Genomic DNA, 19,619 nt, shown 5'->3' with positions numbered 1-19,619 from the left:
TGATGGTCTGTTCCTCACCTCCAAATTTAATGCCCGTGATGTCTCGGTTGTCTCGAATGTGTTGGGCGAAGGGTTCGATGTAGATGGCGAACAGTAGTGGCGAGAGCAGGCAGCCCTGCCTCGTGCCTCATCTAATGTCGAACGGCTTGGAGCTTATCCCATTCACTTTGATCGTCGCCTAGGGTGACGCATAACAGCTGGCCACCCAGGCTCGGAATCTGTCCCCCACGCCAAACCTCGCTAGCGTTTTATCCAGATGTTTCCAATCAACCCTGTCTAACGCTTTTTTGGCGTCGACTGATAGCAGGGCCGCGTCTGAGGCGTTGAAGTGTGCATTGTCAATTACATGCATCAGGCGTTTGGTGTTGTCTGCACACTGCCGGGAGGGTACAAAGCCCGCTTGGTCTGGTTCTATTATGCATGGAAGACATGGGCCTAACCGCACAGCCAGAATCCCTGTAAATAACTTTAAGTCTAGGTTGAGGAGCGAAATCGGCCTATAGACCGCACACAGTGTCGGGTCTTTGCCTGGCTTCGGTAGGACTATGACGTCTGCCTCCAGCATCTCCCGTGGGATCGAGCCTGGGCCCTGGAAGGAGTTGAATAATTTCGTTAGTACCGGCACCAGGAGGGGGCAGAACGTTTTATAAAAGCCCGCGGAGAATCCGTTTGGGCCCGGCGCCTTCAGCGGTTTGAGTCTGGCAATCGCCGAAATCACCTCTTCCACGCGTATGGGGGCATCTAAAGCTAGGGCATTCGCTTCATTGAGGGCCGTGACGTCTACGGCATCTAGATACGTTGTCCCCACCTCTTCATCCAATGCTGGGTCAGCATAAAATGCCCTAAACGTTTCCGCAATGCGGTCGTCTTCTCGAATGTCTCCTCCCCCTTCTGCGCGGATGACCGGGATTTTGAAACGGACAATTTTTGCTTTGAGCTTACTGGCCAGCAGGCGGCTGGTCTTGTCCCCCCCCCACGTAGTACGTATGACGAAGGCGCAGTGCCGCATATTCTGCCCGATCTAAATCAAGGCTCGCGAGCTGCGCTCTGGCCGCTTTCAACTTGCGCCATATTCTGGGGGCCCCTGTCCGACAGTGAACCCTCTCCAGCTCTAGCACTTGATCCGCCAGCTCTTGGCGTCGTTCTTTCTGTTCTCTATTGTCTGCTGCCACGATCGCCAGTATTTCTCCTCGGACAACCGCCTTGAGCGCCCCCCAAACCGCCGTCAAGGCCACCTCCCCCGTGCCATTTCGGCTTAAATAATCTGTGATGCTCTGGGAAAGTTGCTGTGTGATCCCCTTGCGGGAAAGCAAATTCTCTCTGAGGCGCCATTTACCCCTATGCGACTGTGTACGTGGGACTATCAAGTGAAGGACCATCGCGTCATGGTCCGACAGGGCCGCTGGGGTGACTTCTACGTCTCGGACCATGGGGGCCAGTTCTGCGGAGCCAATAAAGTGATCTATCCTGGCGTACGTGCGGTGCACATGGGAATAAAAAGTGTACCCTGGGGTGTTGTGATGAATCTCTCTCCATGCGTCTACAAACCCCCTATCGGCCAGCCATTGCTTCCCTGCAGTGGAGAGAGCCCCTGAATCGACAAACCTCTGCCCTGATCTATCTCTCTCATTGTCCATGACCAAATTTATGTCCCCCCCTATCAAGATGTGTCTTGCTTCATTACCCATCACATCTGATAGCGCCCCTTTGAGGAAGGCCTCTTGTTTGGTGTTGGGAGCGTAGATAGACCCCACTGTGAACGACAGATTTCCAATAAAGATAGTGTGCGCCAGGAGTCTGCCTTTGATTTCTGCCACCTTATCTCCCACCCGTCCTTTGGAGTGTCTGGCGAATAAAAGGGCCACAAAATAGAATAGAATAGGGACCCCCTCTCAAATTCACTTCAGGTCAGGGAGTAGAGGGCGAGAACACACCATAACAAGAAAAAACTCCCTCACGACCTATAAATGCTTTATATCACAGGGGATACCTCCGATCACAAAGGCATACACAAAACATGTCAATACTCTTTTTTTTAAAATTTTACTCATTTATTTTATAAAGTCTTTTTTTCATTTCTTTATATTATTTCTTTTGGTACAAAAATTCGTTGGATATGTATTACACAAAAATTCATAAACAATATCTATCATTGAGTTCGAATCATCAGTATATATCCAGTACATAAAATCCACAAATGTATAAAAAAGCTACAAAAACAGTTCTAATACGCCAGGTAAAGAGCCATAACACACATACTCACACATGCATTCTAACCATACAACACATAAAAAAACAGACATTAAATCATCCTGTTGCATCGTATCTGTTGTCCAATATGTGACCATAGTCATTTGATCTAAATATGAAGAAAATGGTCAATGCGTTTCGGTGGAAGTACAGCAATGGAGACCACCTTCATCAGGACCCGCCAGAAACAATTCAATAAAAGGGCCACCCCTGCTTTCTTCTCTGTGGTGGAGGAGTAAAATTGATTCGGGAAGGCTCTGGATTCCATGCGGTGCCAATCTTTAGCCAGTAGGTGTGTCTCCTGGAGCAGACATATGGCCGCCCCAGAGTTTTCTAAGAAGGAGAGCACTGCCCTCCTCTTGACTGGATTGTTGAGCCCTTTTACGTTAAGGGTAAGTACCTGGATGGGCTCGTCATCCATACGGTGGTGTGTGCCCTGCCCCTCCATGTCCCGGTCCGATGCCACCTCTCGCCCCTGTGCCTACTGCCTGAATGAACTGAACACACCGGAACCCTCCCCCCTCCTTTGTCCCCAACTCCCTCTCCTGAACCCCCTCGTCGCATACCTCAAAGAACATCCCCTTACCCGCTCCCTCCCGCCCCTCCCATCCCTCCCCAACCGCAACTATGAATCCCCAACTGGTGAACATTGTCCCAGGCCTATGCAACAGCAGTCCAGGCCTGTGGTGGAGTTTCGAGTGAAGGGAAAATGTGGCAGTGGCGGCCTCAAGGCCCCCCTTCCGGCCCCCCCAACTCATCGCTATGTCCATGCATGATAACACCCCCGCTTATGTTCTCTCATGACCCGTCGTTCGTGTCTCTAGAAACTTCTTCTATCGCCGCTGCATGTTCTTGCACCATGGTCTCTTGGTCCGGTTTAAGGCCTTTTCTAGATGGGCGTCCACGCCTCACTTTCTGCCAGCCATCTCTTATTGTCGGCGGGGATTTCGATTGGGAGGGACGGACCCCCGAGTCGTTGCTCGTTGTGTCCCCTTCCAGGGGAATGCCCAGTAGGTTGCAAGTGTCTCGCAGGGACCGAAGCTGGTGGAGGGCCCCTTTCCATTTGAAAATAAGTCGAAATGGGTGCCCCAGGAATACGGGATCTCTTTGTCTCGTAGGAAGGTGGTAGCCACTTTGAATGCCCGTCGTTTCTGTAGGGTGATGGCTGACAAGTCTTGAAATAATTCCACAGTGTGGCCTTTAAAGTTAATGGGTTGCTTTTGGCGCGCCGCCTTCAGAATGCGCTCCTTAAGGGGATAATCTGGTAAGAAGGCTAAAATGTCGGGGGGGGTAGCTGGCGCTCGTCTTGCTATGCCCACTCTGCGGGCCCTGTCGATTCAGATCACATAGCCCTCGTCCTCCCCCAAAATGTCTCGGAATAGGTCCTGTAGTTAGGCCATGTGTCTTCTCCTTCCGCCTTGGATGGCACATTTCTGACCCGAATGTTGTTGCGTCTTGAGCGATTCTCCAGATCTTCCGTGTGTGCCTGCAGATCTGTTTACTGTTCATGGAGCCTGATAATTTCCTGCTGCAGGAGTTCCACCTCCTCGCTTCTGGCATGCCCGGTGTTCTCAACCTCTGCCACCCGTTCACCCAGGCCATCTATGTCTCGGCGCAGCTCTTTGTACCCTCCCGCCATGTCTTGCTTGAGGGTTTGAATGTCCTCTCGAAGAGAGTTGAATAAGGCCTCCATGAACGATTTTGTGGCTGGGGTCTCTCCTTCATCCCGCCCCTTCTCTTGAAGTTGAGTCGATGGCGTTGACTTATCGGGGCTCTTTTCCCCCTTGGATGCACCCTTTGCCAGCATTTCTGCGATGGTGCGGCCACCTCGGCGATGATTGGAGGACATGATATACCTCCCGTTCTGTTTCGGTGATGCCCCGTTTGTCCGTTATGACTCTCGGTATATCCTGGGTCTTGGCTGGTCTAAGAGGGGGGGCTGGGTGCCAGCGATATGGGTCTCGTTGTGATTCGGCGGGCCCCTCGGTTCACCGGCCTGAGATTCGTATTAGGGCTAACTGGGAACTTTCTGGTCCGGCCGCTATCAGTGCTGGGCCCGTAGATATACCCGTCTGACTGGCTCGCCGCCTGTCCGTTGATTGGTGAACCTCCGGTCGCCCGGGGCTCGATGGGTGCCCCTCAACCACATGCCCTTGCCCCTCTGGCCTGCTTAGTGTCCGCCCTGCGATGTTACTCCCCTCTAGCCCGGGTATGGTCTTGTGGGCGTGCAGTGTGTGCCGGACCCCGGACCTGCCTCTCGGTGCTGCCCGCTGTCGCACGGCCTGGTGCTAATGGGTCTCAACTTCTGGGTCCGGACCGGTTGCGCGCCGGGGGCTCGATTACCCGCCCCCGAGTTCTGTGTCCCGGGTATCTCTCCGGCCCGCTCCTCACCTCTGCACGGGGGTGCTGTCTGCCACCCGAAGTGGGCTTGTCCTCACCGGCGGGGCAGGCCCAAGCCGGGGCCTCTAGTAGTGCCGGGCCCCGGACCCGCCTCGCGGTGCTGCCCTCGGTTGGGGGGTCTAGCGCAAGAGAGCCTTAACCCCTAGGCCCCGACCTATTTCTCGCCGGGGGCTCGAGTACCTGCCCCTAGAGTGCTGTCCTCTGGGTGCCTCTCCGGCTCGCTCCTCACCTCTGCGCGGGGGTGCTGACTGCCCCCCGAAGTGGGCTTTTCTTCTCCGGCTGTGTAGGCCCAAGCCGGGGCCTCGAGTAATGCCGGGCCCCGGACCTGCCTCGTGGTGCTGCCTTCGGTTGCAGGGCTTGGCGCAAGGGAGCCTTGCCTGCTCCTCACCTCAGCGTGGAGCGCCGCCTGCTTCTCGAGGGTCGCTTCTTCTCCGGGCGTGAAGGCCCAAGCCGGGGCCTCGAGTGGTGCCTGTCGCCGCCCGGGCCGTCTCTTCGTCCCGCGGACCTCTCCCGGGCCGGTTAGCTGTCGGGCCTTTGCTCCTTTCGTCCCGTCCCTACTCCCAGGGACGCGGGTCGACTGTGCTGTGGCGACGCCGGTCGATCCGTCGCAGAGAGCCCCACCGGCTGCTATCGCCCGGCGGGCCGGGCCGCTATGATCCTTTCCGGGGCCGGGGACAGCCTTCTCCGCCGCCGCAGGGCCCGCACCTCCACTACCGGTGCGTGTAGGATCGTCTGGGCCCCTGGCAAGCAGCCCTCTCAAAGCAGACCGCCGGTGGAGCATTTCAGGGGGTGAAATATATTGCGTTAATGGTGTGTTGGGGGTTTGGGACGAGGAGCCTCTTCAAGACGCGTCCTCTCAGGCCGCCATCTTAGCCACGCCCTGCAAATTTGTAATGATATTATTTATTTTTAAATATGTTAGCATGCTAATTTGTAATAACATATTAATCTAAGTGAAGTTTTTAATAAAAGTTAAATAAAATATTTTAACTAATTCTATACATCGATTCTATTAATGTTTAATGCGTATAAAGATTTATTTTCCTTATTTGGTAATTTTAGTTTAAATGAAACTTCTGAAAAAAATAAAGAAGATAACTTAAGATAATTACAGACATTAAATATTTATTTTTCATTTAAGTTAATTCTGCTGTTTCATTTGTTTTCTTTTGTTCTACACTTATTTGTTAATTTTATTTTAACTTTTATTAATTGTTTTTGCTCAATAACAAAACAGACAGCCAAACATCAATAGATCAGCTCATCAGTTACAATAATATTTTACAGCAAAATGGAATGGAATGGAATGGAAATAGATTTGTAAAGCGCATGGTTACCCGGAGACGTCCCAGCGCTATAGAGCAGTCATTACAGAGGAGGAAGTGCTGAGTTAAGGGCCCGGTGGGAAAAGGAAGGTTTTGAGAAGCTTACGAAACCGCAGGTAGCTGGGTTCAGTACGCAACACAAGCGGGAGTGAGTTCCACTAGGTCGCTGCGTTAATGGAGAAGCGACGGCCTCCTGATTGCGCCCTTTTCACTCTGGGAACTTTGGCCAGACGCCCGTGGTTAGAGCGAAGGGTCCTATTGGCTTTATAGGGACATACTAAACCTCTCAGAATAGGCGATCCTTTACCCTGTAGAGATTTGTGGGCAATACACAAAGATTTAAATGTTATCCTCTCACGAATAGGGAGCTAATGGAGAGACCTTAGGGCTGGTCTAGCAGAGGAACGTGCCGATGAACCTGTGAGTAGCCTAGCTGCTGAGTTTTGGATACATTGTAGTTTGTTAAGGGTAGCTTCTGGAGCGCCCAGATAGAGGGCGTTGCTGTAATCTAGTCTTAAGAGGATTAATCCCTGAATGAGAAGCTTCCTTGAATGGGGAGGTAGGAGGGGGAGGACTTTTCGGGCGGAGCGAAGTAGGCCAAAGCATACGCCAGCCGTTTTTTTGGCTTGAGCTTTAAATGAAAGGTCTTGTTTGAGCCAAACCCCTAAGCTTTCAAATTTCATTTTTTGGAGGGGAAAAAGCCCCCATGCAGACGAGCCAAATGGAGTCAGATAAGGATGGCGGCTTATGTCCTAGGACCATAAGCTCGGTTTTGGCTCCATTTAATTTCAACAGGGATTTACTCATCCAGGCATGTATCTCGGAGAGACAGGAGAGAAGGTTTCCAGAGCATTGGTCCAGTTGAGTGAGCAAGACGACAAGTTGTGTGTCATCTGCGTAGGTGGCTACTTTAATCCCAAACAGGGTGACAACGTCTTCCAGTGGGGACATGTACACGTTGAACAAGGAAGGGCTCAGCGAGGAGCCCTGCGGTACGCCACACTGGAGGGGGATTGAGTTGGACCAAGCGCTACCTTCCCAAACCTGGAACGACCGATTTTTTAAAAAAGATGTTAGCCATGACAGGGCTGAGCCCGTGACTCCCATATTGGAGAGGCGCTGAATTTGGATACGGTGATTGACCGTATCAAAAGCTGCACTTAGATCCAGGAGGATCACAACTGCTGATCCTCCTGAATCCATGATACACCTAGCCTCCTCGATGACTGCTATTAGGGCAGTGTCTGTGCCCTGGCCTGGGCGAAAGCCTGTCTGAGAGCTACGTAATAGCTCATTGGTTTCCAGATAGGATGACAGTTGCTGGTTGACCATTTTCTCTGCAATTTTGCTAAGTCCAGGTAGCAGCGAGATGGGACGAAAGTTGGTAAAATCGGAAGGGTCCAGCTGAGGCTTTTTTAATAGTGCTTTTACAATGGCTTCTTTCCAGCTCGGGGGAACGATGCCTTGACAAAGAGAGGTATTAATTAAGTCAGTGGCCAGGGGAGAAATGGTGGAATCGATGCGTTTAAGAATGTACATAGGGGCGGGATCGCTAGGAGAGCCACTTTTCATTACCGCCAGGACTTTTCGAAATTCTTCCCCATAGACTGGAGCAAAGGTGTCCAAGTGGGGGGCAGGTGGAGGGGGCACAGGACTGTAGGGATCGAAAATGCAGTCCGTTTGGGGCAGGGTTTTTAAGATGTTCTGAATTTTACTGTCAAAAAAGTCCGCAAGCTGATTACATTTAACCCCTGAGATGTCCGGGACAGGCAGGGAGGGGGGGGGGGTTAGGAACCTTCAGGAGCTCCCTCACTATCCGAAAAGTTTCTCTCGAGGAGTTGGCCGAGGTTCTAATTTTCTCATCATAGAACGGCGCCTGGGCAGTCTTGAGTGAAGCTTTATAGGCCCTAATAGCTGAGCGATAGGCAGCTTTGTTATGGCTGGCCCAGTCTTTCCTCCAGGCGCGCTCTAGTTTTTTACACCCTTTCCTTTGGTCTCTGAGTTCAGAGGAGTAACAAGGAGATTTAAAAACTCTGCTCTTCTTGTCGACTCTTTTCCTCGGAAGGACAAAGTCGAGTGAGCTATCAAGCCACCTTGTGAAGTTATTGTCAGCCACCACAGGATCAGGATCGGGTAGGGGGGCAGTCTGCTCCAGTCTAAGGGTCCAGTTATCAAGGGGAAGCTTGGCCCAGGCTCTTTCCAGATTACGAGAAACCGGGGCTGAAGATGCGACAGGACCGACTTGCCAGGAGAATGGGACCAAAAAGTGGTCGGACCAGGGGAACGGAACAGGGGGGCTGGATTCAAGGAGGGGAATGTTAGAAAAAATTGGGTCCAACAGGTGTCCTTTATTGTGGGTGGCGTCTGTATTAATGAGTCCCAGCTTATAAGATTTGAGGTCAAGCTGAAGTTCCGCTGCCACTTTGTCAACGGGATCCTTTAAATGAAAATGTAGGTCTCCTAATAAAATTAAGTTAGCCATGATAGAGGCAGAGGCAATAACTGTTTCTAGTAGAGAACTACCGAAGTGCCCTGGGTTGCCCAGAGGGCGGTATACCAATAGGCCTGATAGGGATTGAGTACGGGAAAGTTGTATGAAAAAATGGGAGCTCTCGCAGGCGGCGATGCCGCTGTCCGTCATCCTACAGGTGATGAGATTTCTATAAATTATAGCTAACCCGCCCCCTTTGCCGATGGGCCTATTCTGAAATTGGATGAGATATCCGTGAGAGAGCGCACTAACATTGTCTGCCTCCGAATTTGGGGACAGCCATGTCTCCGTGAGGAACAGTACGTCAAGTTTATGGTCCTGGATCAGAAGATTGATCGCCAGGGCGTGTTTCAGCAGTGACCTGCAATTCAGTAGGGCCATGCGTGAGTGAGTCATGGGTGTTTTGGGAAGATTTTTACCCTGTAGAAAATGGGTACAACGGCCACACTGAGTATATGGGCCGTCTAGTCTATGTAGGAAGTGGCATGCCGGATTTTTCCTAGGTCTTAATTGCAGGAGGGCCTCGCGCGAGAAATTGATGGGGCACTTAGGAGAAACAAGCAGAGTTTTTTGCCCTAGGCCCGGCTGGGCGCGGACGGGCGCATACGGGCTTGCTTCTGGTGCACCCCCGCTGCGCGGACGGGAGGCGTAGTTCATTATATAGTACCGGGCTGAACTCGCCCACAGCACTAGCCCGCCAACCTCAGCCTCGACCTCCTCCCAAGATGGCGCCCGTCAGAGTGCGCCAGGGGGTCAGAGCCCGCGACCAGTGAGAGCCCTAAATCGGCCCCTGGAAGCGAGGGTGAGCCCCTAAACGACTGCAGGTGACGTGAGTGGGGGAAACAAAGTGGAAATTAAATATTGGTAATATTGCTTTTAATAAAATTAACTTTTTACTTTTCACTATAGTTTACCATAGGCAGAATCTGCAAATATAAAGTTTTTTAATGATTGCACTTGGGGAATGTTTGTTTGTTCAACTTTGGTATTTTTTATGAGAACTGATTGTTGGAACAAACATTACAGCATACCTGGTAATGAATTGAGTGAACGCGCCACTCAATTCAACAAAAATGAATCACAGCCAAATAAGAAAACCCACACACTAAACCTCTTTTCCAGCCTTCGTTATGTTGGAGATTGTGTTTGTAGGGTTTTTTCTTCTTTTGAGGAGGAGTATTATAGAGGAGGAGAAAGAGGGTTTACAGGCTAGAGATCAACATTTGTATGTCATTGCCAGATACCACTTCTCACCTCAAGTGATCCTGGACATGGTTGTTGAACGGGGCAGGAGTGAATTGCATCAACAGAAGAGTGCATCAACTCCACCACAGTTGCTCGCGGGAAGGCAAAGGGTGGCAAGGAATTCTATGCCGTTGTCCACTTTCCTTGTTGTGCCACGTGCAATTGACTTTGCCATATAGTACATCAGCCACCTTCCCACACAGCACATGTATTCTGCAACAGACACCTCTGGCAATCCATCAACATGCAGGCTCTCTGTGTTGCCAGGGGCTACCTCACTAATGTTTAAATTGCCTTTACTGGAAGCAGACATGACAACTACATTTTCCGACAGTCACCTCTTGCACATTGTTTGGCTACTGAGAATTTCGTTGACATGTAGCTCACTGGTAAGTAACAACACTTCACACTAGGCCTACATTCGTATCTGGAAGTGGCATCTCAAACATAATCAATAATCACTACAACACAATGCACACACTTTATCCTGACACACACTGCATGTAGGTAAGCATAATGTAGTACAATTATAATAGATGCCCCTCTGATGTAAAATCATGTTTCTTTTTTGTAGGTGATAGCAGGAATGTTCGCTAGCTCCATCTCTTCACGCCCTACAGACGTCCAGCCACAGTATCGCAGAAGAGGTGCAATAAGGCAAACATATGTTTATAAGCCATTATTAAATGCACTTTCGGTGACCACAAGTTGCTATTCAGAGTCTTGACCGTACAGGGGATGGGGTGCTGGTATCCGCCCCAGAAGTTGTGTTCAAAATTGATTTAGCCTGTTGTGTGTTGAACAACATCGCCATACAATGGGACTTACATATAAATGGTGGCCCTGATGTACAGCCAAATCCAGATACCTGGAGTTGGATACAGAACAGAGGTCATGTGAGGGATCGTATGGGCAATTAATTTTGTCCTTGAGCTGCTAGTTTAATTTCTGCATTATGTGGATGGACAGTCTTTTGTCAATGATAAATGGTGGCCATCTAACCTGTTCATTCATACCACCCTCAGAAAACTCTTTTTACTTCACATAATGTCTGTAACTAATATGTGTGCTTAAGTTTAAGAAAATGTGCACTTTTCATTTTCTCAAATATTGTAATACCTATCAAGACCAACACACGTCCACAATATCTCACATACTGAACTCATGGTTTAGGGCAAACATTCTGAAATGATAACCTAACACATATGCTAGACCTGGCCTTTCTGCAGGGTTATCCACAAAGGTTTTGCTGAATTTAGGATTGTGGGCACTTGTACACTGCTAACCGGTGCTAAAGTGCATATGTTCTGTACTCTAAACATTGTAACATTGGCTTATCCACAATTGGCATATTTAATTTTCCTGTAAGTACCTTGTACAGTGCACTGTGTGTGCCCAGGGCCTGAAAATTAAATGCTACTAGTGGGCCTGCAGCACTGATTGTGCCCCCCACTCAGTAGCCTTTTAACCATGGCTCAGGCCTTCCACTACAGAGCCTGTTGTTCGGTTCTAAACTGCCATTTCAACCTGGCCTGCTAACCTGCTTGCCAGGCCCAAACCTTCCTTTTTATTAAATCATCCCTTCTCAGATAACAAATCTGTGGAACCTGTATTACCAACCCTTTCACCTCCTTTGAATAGCTGATTCTGCAGATAAATTGTGAATTTTAAGTGTGAAGGAGGTGGAATTACCAACATTTTGAGTACAAAAGCGCGATAGTGAGATGTTTGTTAAAGTCTCCACATTGGCAGCATATGTACCAAAGGACAAGGTATTGCTAATTGGTAACAATCGGCCAGATTCACAAAAGTAGTCTGAGACAAAAACCTAACTTTACGACTTTCGGTATTCACAAAGGGCATTTCGGAGTAGTAAAGTTAGGAATCCTAACTTTAGTACTCCTAGATGTCCTTTGTGAATACCGAAAGTCTTAAAGTTAGGAGTTACATTTAAGTTTAAGAGACCAAAACTTAAGTTTAACTGGGACAAAATCCTAACGTTATGACTTTTGGTATTCACAAAGGGCATTCAGGAGTAGTGAAGTTAGGATTCCTAGCTTTACTACTCCTAAATGCCCTTGGTGAATTCCTAAAGTCATAAAGTTAGGATTTTGTCTCAGATTACATTTGTGAATTGGGCCCAATATGTAGATATACCTCATTTACCCATTGATTTAACAAAGTCTCTCTTTTTCACATTCCTTTTCAGCAGACCGGGGTGGGTAACAACCATCAGAGCTGGACCAGGGGCCAGAAGAGAGATCCTGAACTCAAAGGCTGGCGTGACCACTTGACACCACCATCAACTAACAAAACCTGATGCCAAGAGACTCTGGTAAGAGGATTAACAGTCACATGGGTAGCAGAGAACATGGGCACCACCAGCCAGGGAGAATATGTTCTTGGTTCTGCTACTGCCCTTGAGCAAGACCAACTTGTGGTGTCACTGCAACTTTTCAGACATTCACCCCAAGTTACAGATCTGGGTTGATTCCATCATGGAGCTTCGTTAGCCGTAAATTGGCAGGGTATGCCCAGACTGGGTCCCCTGCTCACTTTGCCACTGGAGTCAAGCTAGCCTTGCTGATGAGGGGTGTTACCCCAAAAACAGTCCCAGGATGCTTGATTCTGGTCCAGGGAAGACCTGGCTTGGCAGGTCGTGCTGGACTGTTCCCAGGAGGAACAGGGTCAAGACTGATTTGTATATGGCTGTGTCTGAACTGGTGTTGCAAAGTGAGCTAATGAATGAAGATGGATTATACTCAGATCTGTGACTGGGGTGAGTGTCTGAAAAGTTTCAGTGCTTCGTCCATCATCTCTTTGTGTTTGCTTTATCTCTAAATAATCTACTGCATCTGAGGGAGTCCTTTAAGTGAGTCAGCAATCTCAAGCAGGGTAGCCCACATAGCTCAAATATCCTGCCAAACATTACTTTGTTTGTTGTAAAAATGGTCCTCCAGTGGCCAGATTCAACCCATGCTGCCCCATGCATGGCCATCTGACATGGCCAGCAGGTTGACCAGTACTTTCAGGATTGGCAGCTTGAAGGTTGTAGGAGGGAGATTCATGAATGAGGATACTTGCTCTTTGCATTCACTCCCTGCTCTGGCTGCTGGTCAGGAAGCATGCGACTTTCAAAGACCTCTATCTTGTTCACACTGCCCTCCATCAGCAGCGGCCGATGCACTTGATAACAACCTGCCACTGGTATATCCCTAATAGTCAGCTGAGGTCTGTCTCTCTTAGGAAGGTGGAGGTACTGAGATTTGAAAAAAACAGGTCGGGTGGTACTTTCGGGTGGCTGCTGGCAAACCATGGAGCACCCTACCTGCCCACATTTCAAGTCTATCCTCCTATGCTGCTTTTCATAAGCATTTGAAAACTTGCCTCTTCTCCCTTCTATGATGGATAGGTTTGGTTGCCTCTACTGTAGTTGCTCTTTGCTCTGCTAGGGCTTTGACACCCTTGGGTATAATGTGCTCTACAAATTTTCAAAATACAAATACAATACTAAGGGCCTGATTCTGATGCGGGTTGGAAAGCTTCCCCACCTAGGGCCTGAATCTGATGCGGTTAGGAAGACCTCCTAATGGCATTTGCTCCTTCCAAATCGGATCGGGAACGACCCCGGGCCCAATTATGATGCAGTTAGGAACATATGCTCCAATTGAAGTCAATGGGAGTCCAACCAAATCGTATCGGGAAGCATCCGGATGCATTGTACTCCGTCGGTCGGACTGTCCCGATCCCAGTGGGTTGGAAATCATTTCCAACCCAATTCATTCGGGAAGCATTTCCAACCCGCATCAGAATCAGCCCCTAGGAGTGTGCTGTTCCTCAGATGATTGAGGGAAGAATGGAGAGGCACTTTCATGGGAGAATTTGTAGGAGATTGCATAGGGAAACTTATGATTTGAGGGATGTATAGAGATGACTACTGCGTAGGCAGAAGTAGCATTCCTGGAGACATCCTTTACAACGCAGGCGTTACAACGCAATGCCTTTACAATGCAACTATTAAAACGCAGATACATTTTCATTGCATGATTTTACAACGCTGCCCTTACAACGCATGTACAAGTACAACGCATGCTTTTACAAAGCATTGGTAAGTATTGTATGGGGAGTGTTTGTTTAACATTTTGAGAATGCATGTTTGAAAATATAGCAAATATTAATTTACAAATATTGCTTTTATTATGAATGTTATTATTATGTAGGTATTAATATTGTTATTAAATAGTTAATATTTCTGATTATGAGAATAATATATTTTCATAAATGGAATAGGTATAATTTCAGGCAAATTAATACTCAGGTATTAATATTCATACCAACTTTTTATTAATATTTAGGTATTAATGCTGTTAAATAGTTAATATTTCAGATTTTTTAGACTAATAATTGTTTTAATGGCATAGGTTTATTTTCCCCTAAATTAATACTCAGGTATTAATGTTAGCACCTTAGGAGCTTCGTAAACAAACCTCCCCAGTGCTGCGCTGTCCATTATCCAGTGCTGAACTGGACGTCCAGCGGTCGCACGCAGCACTGGGGAGGTAGTGCCCGTGACGACCGTTGGCCGACGGCAGCACTTAAGGGGTTATTACTAACATGTTATTAATTAGGGAAACGTTGTTAGAAAATATAAGTTTTATTTTTAGGAAAAAGATTAATACTCAGGTATTTATTTGGGTATTAAATAGCTTTTATATATGATAATAATGCTACTAATTATTTCATGGATTAGGTATAATTTTTGTAAAGTTAATATTCAGGAATTAATATTAATTGTAAGTAGTTATTTGTCAGGTAACAATGAATAGACATTTATTTATTAGTTATAAAAACAATAATATTGAAACATTGGTCATGAAAATATAGGTATTGAAATATTTTATTATTATGATGGGTACATTTTTTATGGGAAATTAATTGTATATTCTTTATTTTATTTTTTTAAATATAATACATTACATTATATTTATATGTGTAATTTAAAAAAAGATTATTTAGCAATTTTAATTTGTTTGGGATATAAATAAAATGTATACACAAATAGAACACATGTAATGTATTTATAACTATTTTAAAATTAGTTTTACATATTTATAATTATTGAAATAAATTAAGAAAAATATATTAAAAAAATACAGTACAAATATACATATATTTTATAAAAATAAAATTTGTATTTTATTATGTTTTGAAAAAGTAGAAATATATTTATTGTTAGTACATTGAAAGTTTTTTTAAATTATTTGTCCGAAATATAATAATATAGTTTTGGTTAAGGAACAACAGTTTGAGGCTTTATAATTGGCCAACAGTTTTTCATTTTTCATTGAAGAAATACTTTTGTGCTTATTTGTCTACATTTATTTAATCACGTTTTAACTATCTATTTAACTGTTCTATGTCTTTTTCTGTGGAAGAAAAAAATAATTCTTTATAATAATAGAAGTACAATGTTTACTTGTTTTTTGTTGTATATATATAGGGAAATTACCTTGCAATATGCTTTTCTCAACTTTTTGTGGTTAATTCGATATGTATTCTCTTGAGAATATTCTGGGTATTTTGTTTTTGGATGTTGTAGTAACCTGTTGGTGTATAAAAAAGAAGTATAAATATGTTTATTTTGTAAAAACATTTTTCATGTAGTTGGAAAATACAACATAATGTTTTACTGAGATACGTTGATGTTTTAGTCGGATAAGCAATTTATTTTTCATCAATATACAGTATTTTTACAGAGTTAGAAATTCTTTATATTAGAAATATTAGTTTTATCTTAATCTGTATTTGGTATCATTTTTGAGGGGTGCATGCTTTAGGGTAGGAATGGAAATATTAACCACACCTCTATCCAGCTTTTTCTCAGTGGCAAGCACCCTTTGGAGTAGGAATAGTAATTTTAACATACCAGTATCCTGCACCTTTCTTGAAGTAAGCAATTTTTGGAGTTGGAATAGTAATTTTAACCCCATTAGTATCCACTTTTTTCTGTGACTTAAGCATCCTTTGGAGTGGGAATAGTAATTTTAACATGCCATTATCCTGCACCTTTCATGAAACAAGCAACTTTTGGAGTTGGAATAGTAATGTAAACCCCATCACTATCCAGTGTTTTCTCTGAGGCAAGCACCTTTTGGAGTTGGAATGGTAATTTTACCCCACCAAATTCCAGCTTTTTCTGTGATTTAAGTATCCTTTGGAGTGGGGATAGTAATTTTAACATGTCACTAACCTGCAACTTTCCTGAAGCAAGCACCTTTTGGAGTTGGAATAGTAATTTAAACCCCATCACTATCCAGTGATTTCTCTGAGGCAAGCACTTTTTGGAGTTGGAATAGTAATTTTATGCACAACACTATCCAGCTTTTTCTGTGATTAAAGCATCCTTTGGAGTGGGAATAGTATTTTAACATATCACTATTCTGCACCTTTCCTGAAGCAAGCATCTTTTGGAATTGGAATAGTAATTTAAATGCCATCACTATCCAGGGTTTTCTCTAAGGCAAGCACCTTTTGGAGTTGGAATAGTAATTTTATGTACAACACTATCCAGCATTTTACAGGAGGCAAACACCCTTTAGAGTAGAAATAGTATTTTTAACATACCACTATCCTGCACCTTTCTTGAAGTAAACAATTTTGGAGTTGGAATAGTAATTTTAACCCCATTAGTATCCAGTTTTTTCTGTGACTTAAGCATCCTTTGGAGTGGGAATAGTAATTTTAACATGCCATTATCCTGCACCTTTGATGAAGCAAGCAACTTTTGGAGTTGGAATAGTAATGTAAACTCCATCACTATCCAGTGTTTTCTCTGAGGCAAGCACCTTTTGGAGTTGGAATAGTAATTTTACCCCACCAATTTCCAGGTTTTTCTGTGATTTAAGTATCCTTTGGAGTGGGAATAGTAATTTTAACATGTCACTACCTTGCACCTTTCCTGAAGCAAGCTCCTTTTGGAGTTGGAATAGTAATTTAAACCCCATCACTATCCAGTGTTTTCTCTGAGGCAAGCACTTTGTGGAGTTGGAATAGTAATTTTATGCACAACACTATCCAGCTTTTTCTGTGATTAAAGCATCCTTTGGAGTGGGAATAGTATTTTAACATATAACTATTCTGCACCTTTCCTGAAGCAAGCATCTTTTGGAGTTGGAATAGTAATTTAAACCCCATCACTATCCAGGGTTTTCTCTAAGGCAAGCACCTTTTGGAGTTGGAATAGTAATTTTATGTCCAACCCTATCGAGCATTTTACAGAAGGCAAACACTCTTTGGAGTAGAAATAGTAATTTTAACATACCACTATCCTGCACCTTTCTTGAAGCAAGCACCCTTTGGAGTTGGAATAGTAATTTAAACCCCACCACTTTCCAGCGTTTTCCTTGAGGTAAGCATGTTTTGGAGTTGGAATAGTTATTTTAAATTAACCACTATCCAGCATTTTATAGGAGATGTACACCGTTTGGAGTAGGAATTGTAATTTAAACATACCACTATCCTGCACTTTTTCAGAATCAAGCACCTTTTGGAGTTGGAATAGTATTTTCAACCCCATTACTATCCAGGTTTTTCTGTGACTTAAGCATCCTTTGAAGTGGGAATAGTCATTTTAAATACCACTATCCTGCACCTTTCATGACGCAAGCACCTTTTGGAGTTGGAATAGTAATTTTAAACCCACCACTATCTAGCGTTTTCTCTGAGGCAAGCATGTTTTGGAGTTGGAATAGTAATTTTATACACAACACTATCCAGCATTTTACAGAAGGCAAATACACTTTGGAGTAGGAATAGTAATTATAGCATACCACTATCCTGCACCTTATTTGAAATAAGAACCTTTTAGACCTGTAATAGTAATTTTAACTCCGCCACTATCCAGCATTATCTTGGAGGGAAACACTATTTGGAGTAGGAAGGGTTATTTTCAATTATTTCATATTTTGCATCATTTCAGAGGCAAGCATCTTATGGTATAGTAATAGTAATTTTAGCATACCACAATCCTGCATCTTTCCTAAGGATAGTATATTTTGGAGTTGGAATAGTAATTTTAACCTAATCATTAATTTGCATTTTTTGAGAGGGAAGCAGCTTTTGGATTTGGAATGGTAATTTTAAATCAACCACTATGCAGCTTTTTATTGGACAAAAACAGTATTTTGAGTAGGATTAGTTATTTTAACATACCACTATCCTGCACTTTGCTTTAGGCAAGAATATTTTTATTCGGAATAGCATACTTTATTTTCAGATTTTTTTATAAACATTACTATACATTTATTTAAAAACATAAAAAAAATATGTATAGTTCTAGTTACTTACTTTATATATATTGTCCAAAATAGAGTATTTTGCAATGTTTAGTTGGATTTTGAAAGTTTTCGAATCAACTGAAAAAAGTTAAAATACTTTATTTTAGTATTTTGGCTTATCTAGAAGTTGTTAAGTAGTTCAACATTTTTAGAGTTTGTACTTACTTCGTGTTTTAGAAGGCTTGCTTCGATGTTTGTCGTTCGCAGCAGTAAAACGTGTGTGCAGTCTCTGGTAATCAGGTAACTACAGTTTTTAAAATGGTGGTCAGCTTCTTTTATACGTTTTGTTGTGTTGCATGTAATTTGAAAGGAAAATATGTTTTGTGTGCAATTTTTCTTTGTGTTCTTAATGTGTGAGGATGTAAATAATTATTCTGTTATGTTAGTTTTCGTAATATATTTTTTTTATGTTATAACGCTTGTTTTGAGTATTTCCGGGTCAAAGTAATTTCACTGAAAGAGTTGTAAGACTTTTGTTTTTCGGAATTTAAAATCGGACGTTTTCTTTTTTGTGTTGATAGAAATTGTGTGTTATAGTGTTTTTGTTATGTGGACCTTTAAGATTTACTAGTGGTAGTTTGTTTTGTTTTATTATATGTATTAATGTTTGTTCATTTGTTTTGTGTTTATATAGTACATTTTTTAAAATGTTGGTTAAATGTATGTTATGTTAAAATATCGTACATAAATTATCTTGTTACTTTCAGTTTCATATTCATTTTATATGTGTTTTATATATTTTAGTAATGTTTAGTAAAAAATATTTTAAAAAACAAAACATTGGGGGGAAATAGTACTCGAATATTAACTTTATTACTCGAGTATTTTTTTAAAGAAGTGATTAATTTAATACACTATTGTGTTAAAAGTTTTAAATAAATGTATATAATTTTATTATTTATTATTTTTTTTATCGAGTATTAATTTCAATACTCACGTATTAATTTGCATGCCTATGTATTAATTCCCAATATCAACATTTTAATACATTTCCCCACCTAAAACCCCTATTTTCCCTGCATCCCGCTGCAGGAGTTTATTATACAAAAAAAGAATATATATTGCGTAGTAAAGTAAAGTCCACATTTGTAAAGCGCACAATCACCCGTAAGGGTCTCTAGGCGCTGGGGGGCCGTCGGGAAGATTAAGCGAGCTATTGCCCAGAGTCACATGGTGCTGGGCTGACCTGCCGCCGGAGCCGGGGATCGAACCGTGGTCCCCAGATTCCAGCGTCAGTCGCCCTGGCCGCGGCGCCACACCTCTTAGTAAAAGTATGCATTGTAAAAACGTGATGTAATGTCACTTTTGTTGTAAAAGTTGCATTGTATAAGCATGCGCTGTATTTGTTTGCATTGTAACGTCATATATTCTAGCATTCCTGGCTGCTCAGGCAATGGCTGTGGACATGCAATCCTAAGAGGTGGTTTTGGTGGAGCACTCCTGCTCAGTTACGAAATGGCCTTCATGGAGATTTGATGTGTTGTAGAACATTGTCCCACTCTTCGTTCAGGTCTCCTTCTCATTGACCAACTCCTGCTCTTGCTCCTTTTCTTCTTCGTGAGCAGTTCTGCC

The sequence above is a fragment of the Lissotriton helveticus genome, chromosome 4_1, assembly GCF_964261635.1.
Source record: "Lissotriton helveticus chromosome 4_1, aLisHel1.1, whole genome shotgun sequence".
Classification (NCBI taxonomy): domain Eukaryota; kingdom Metazoa; phylum Chordata; class Amphibia; order Caudata; family Salamandridae; genus Lissotriton; species Lissotriton helveticus.
Note: the sequence above shows the minus strand (reverse complement) of the source record.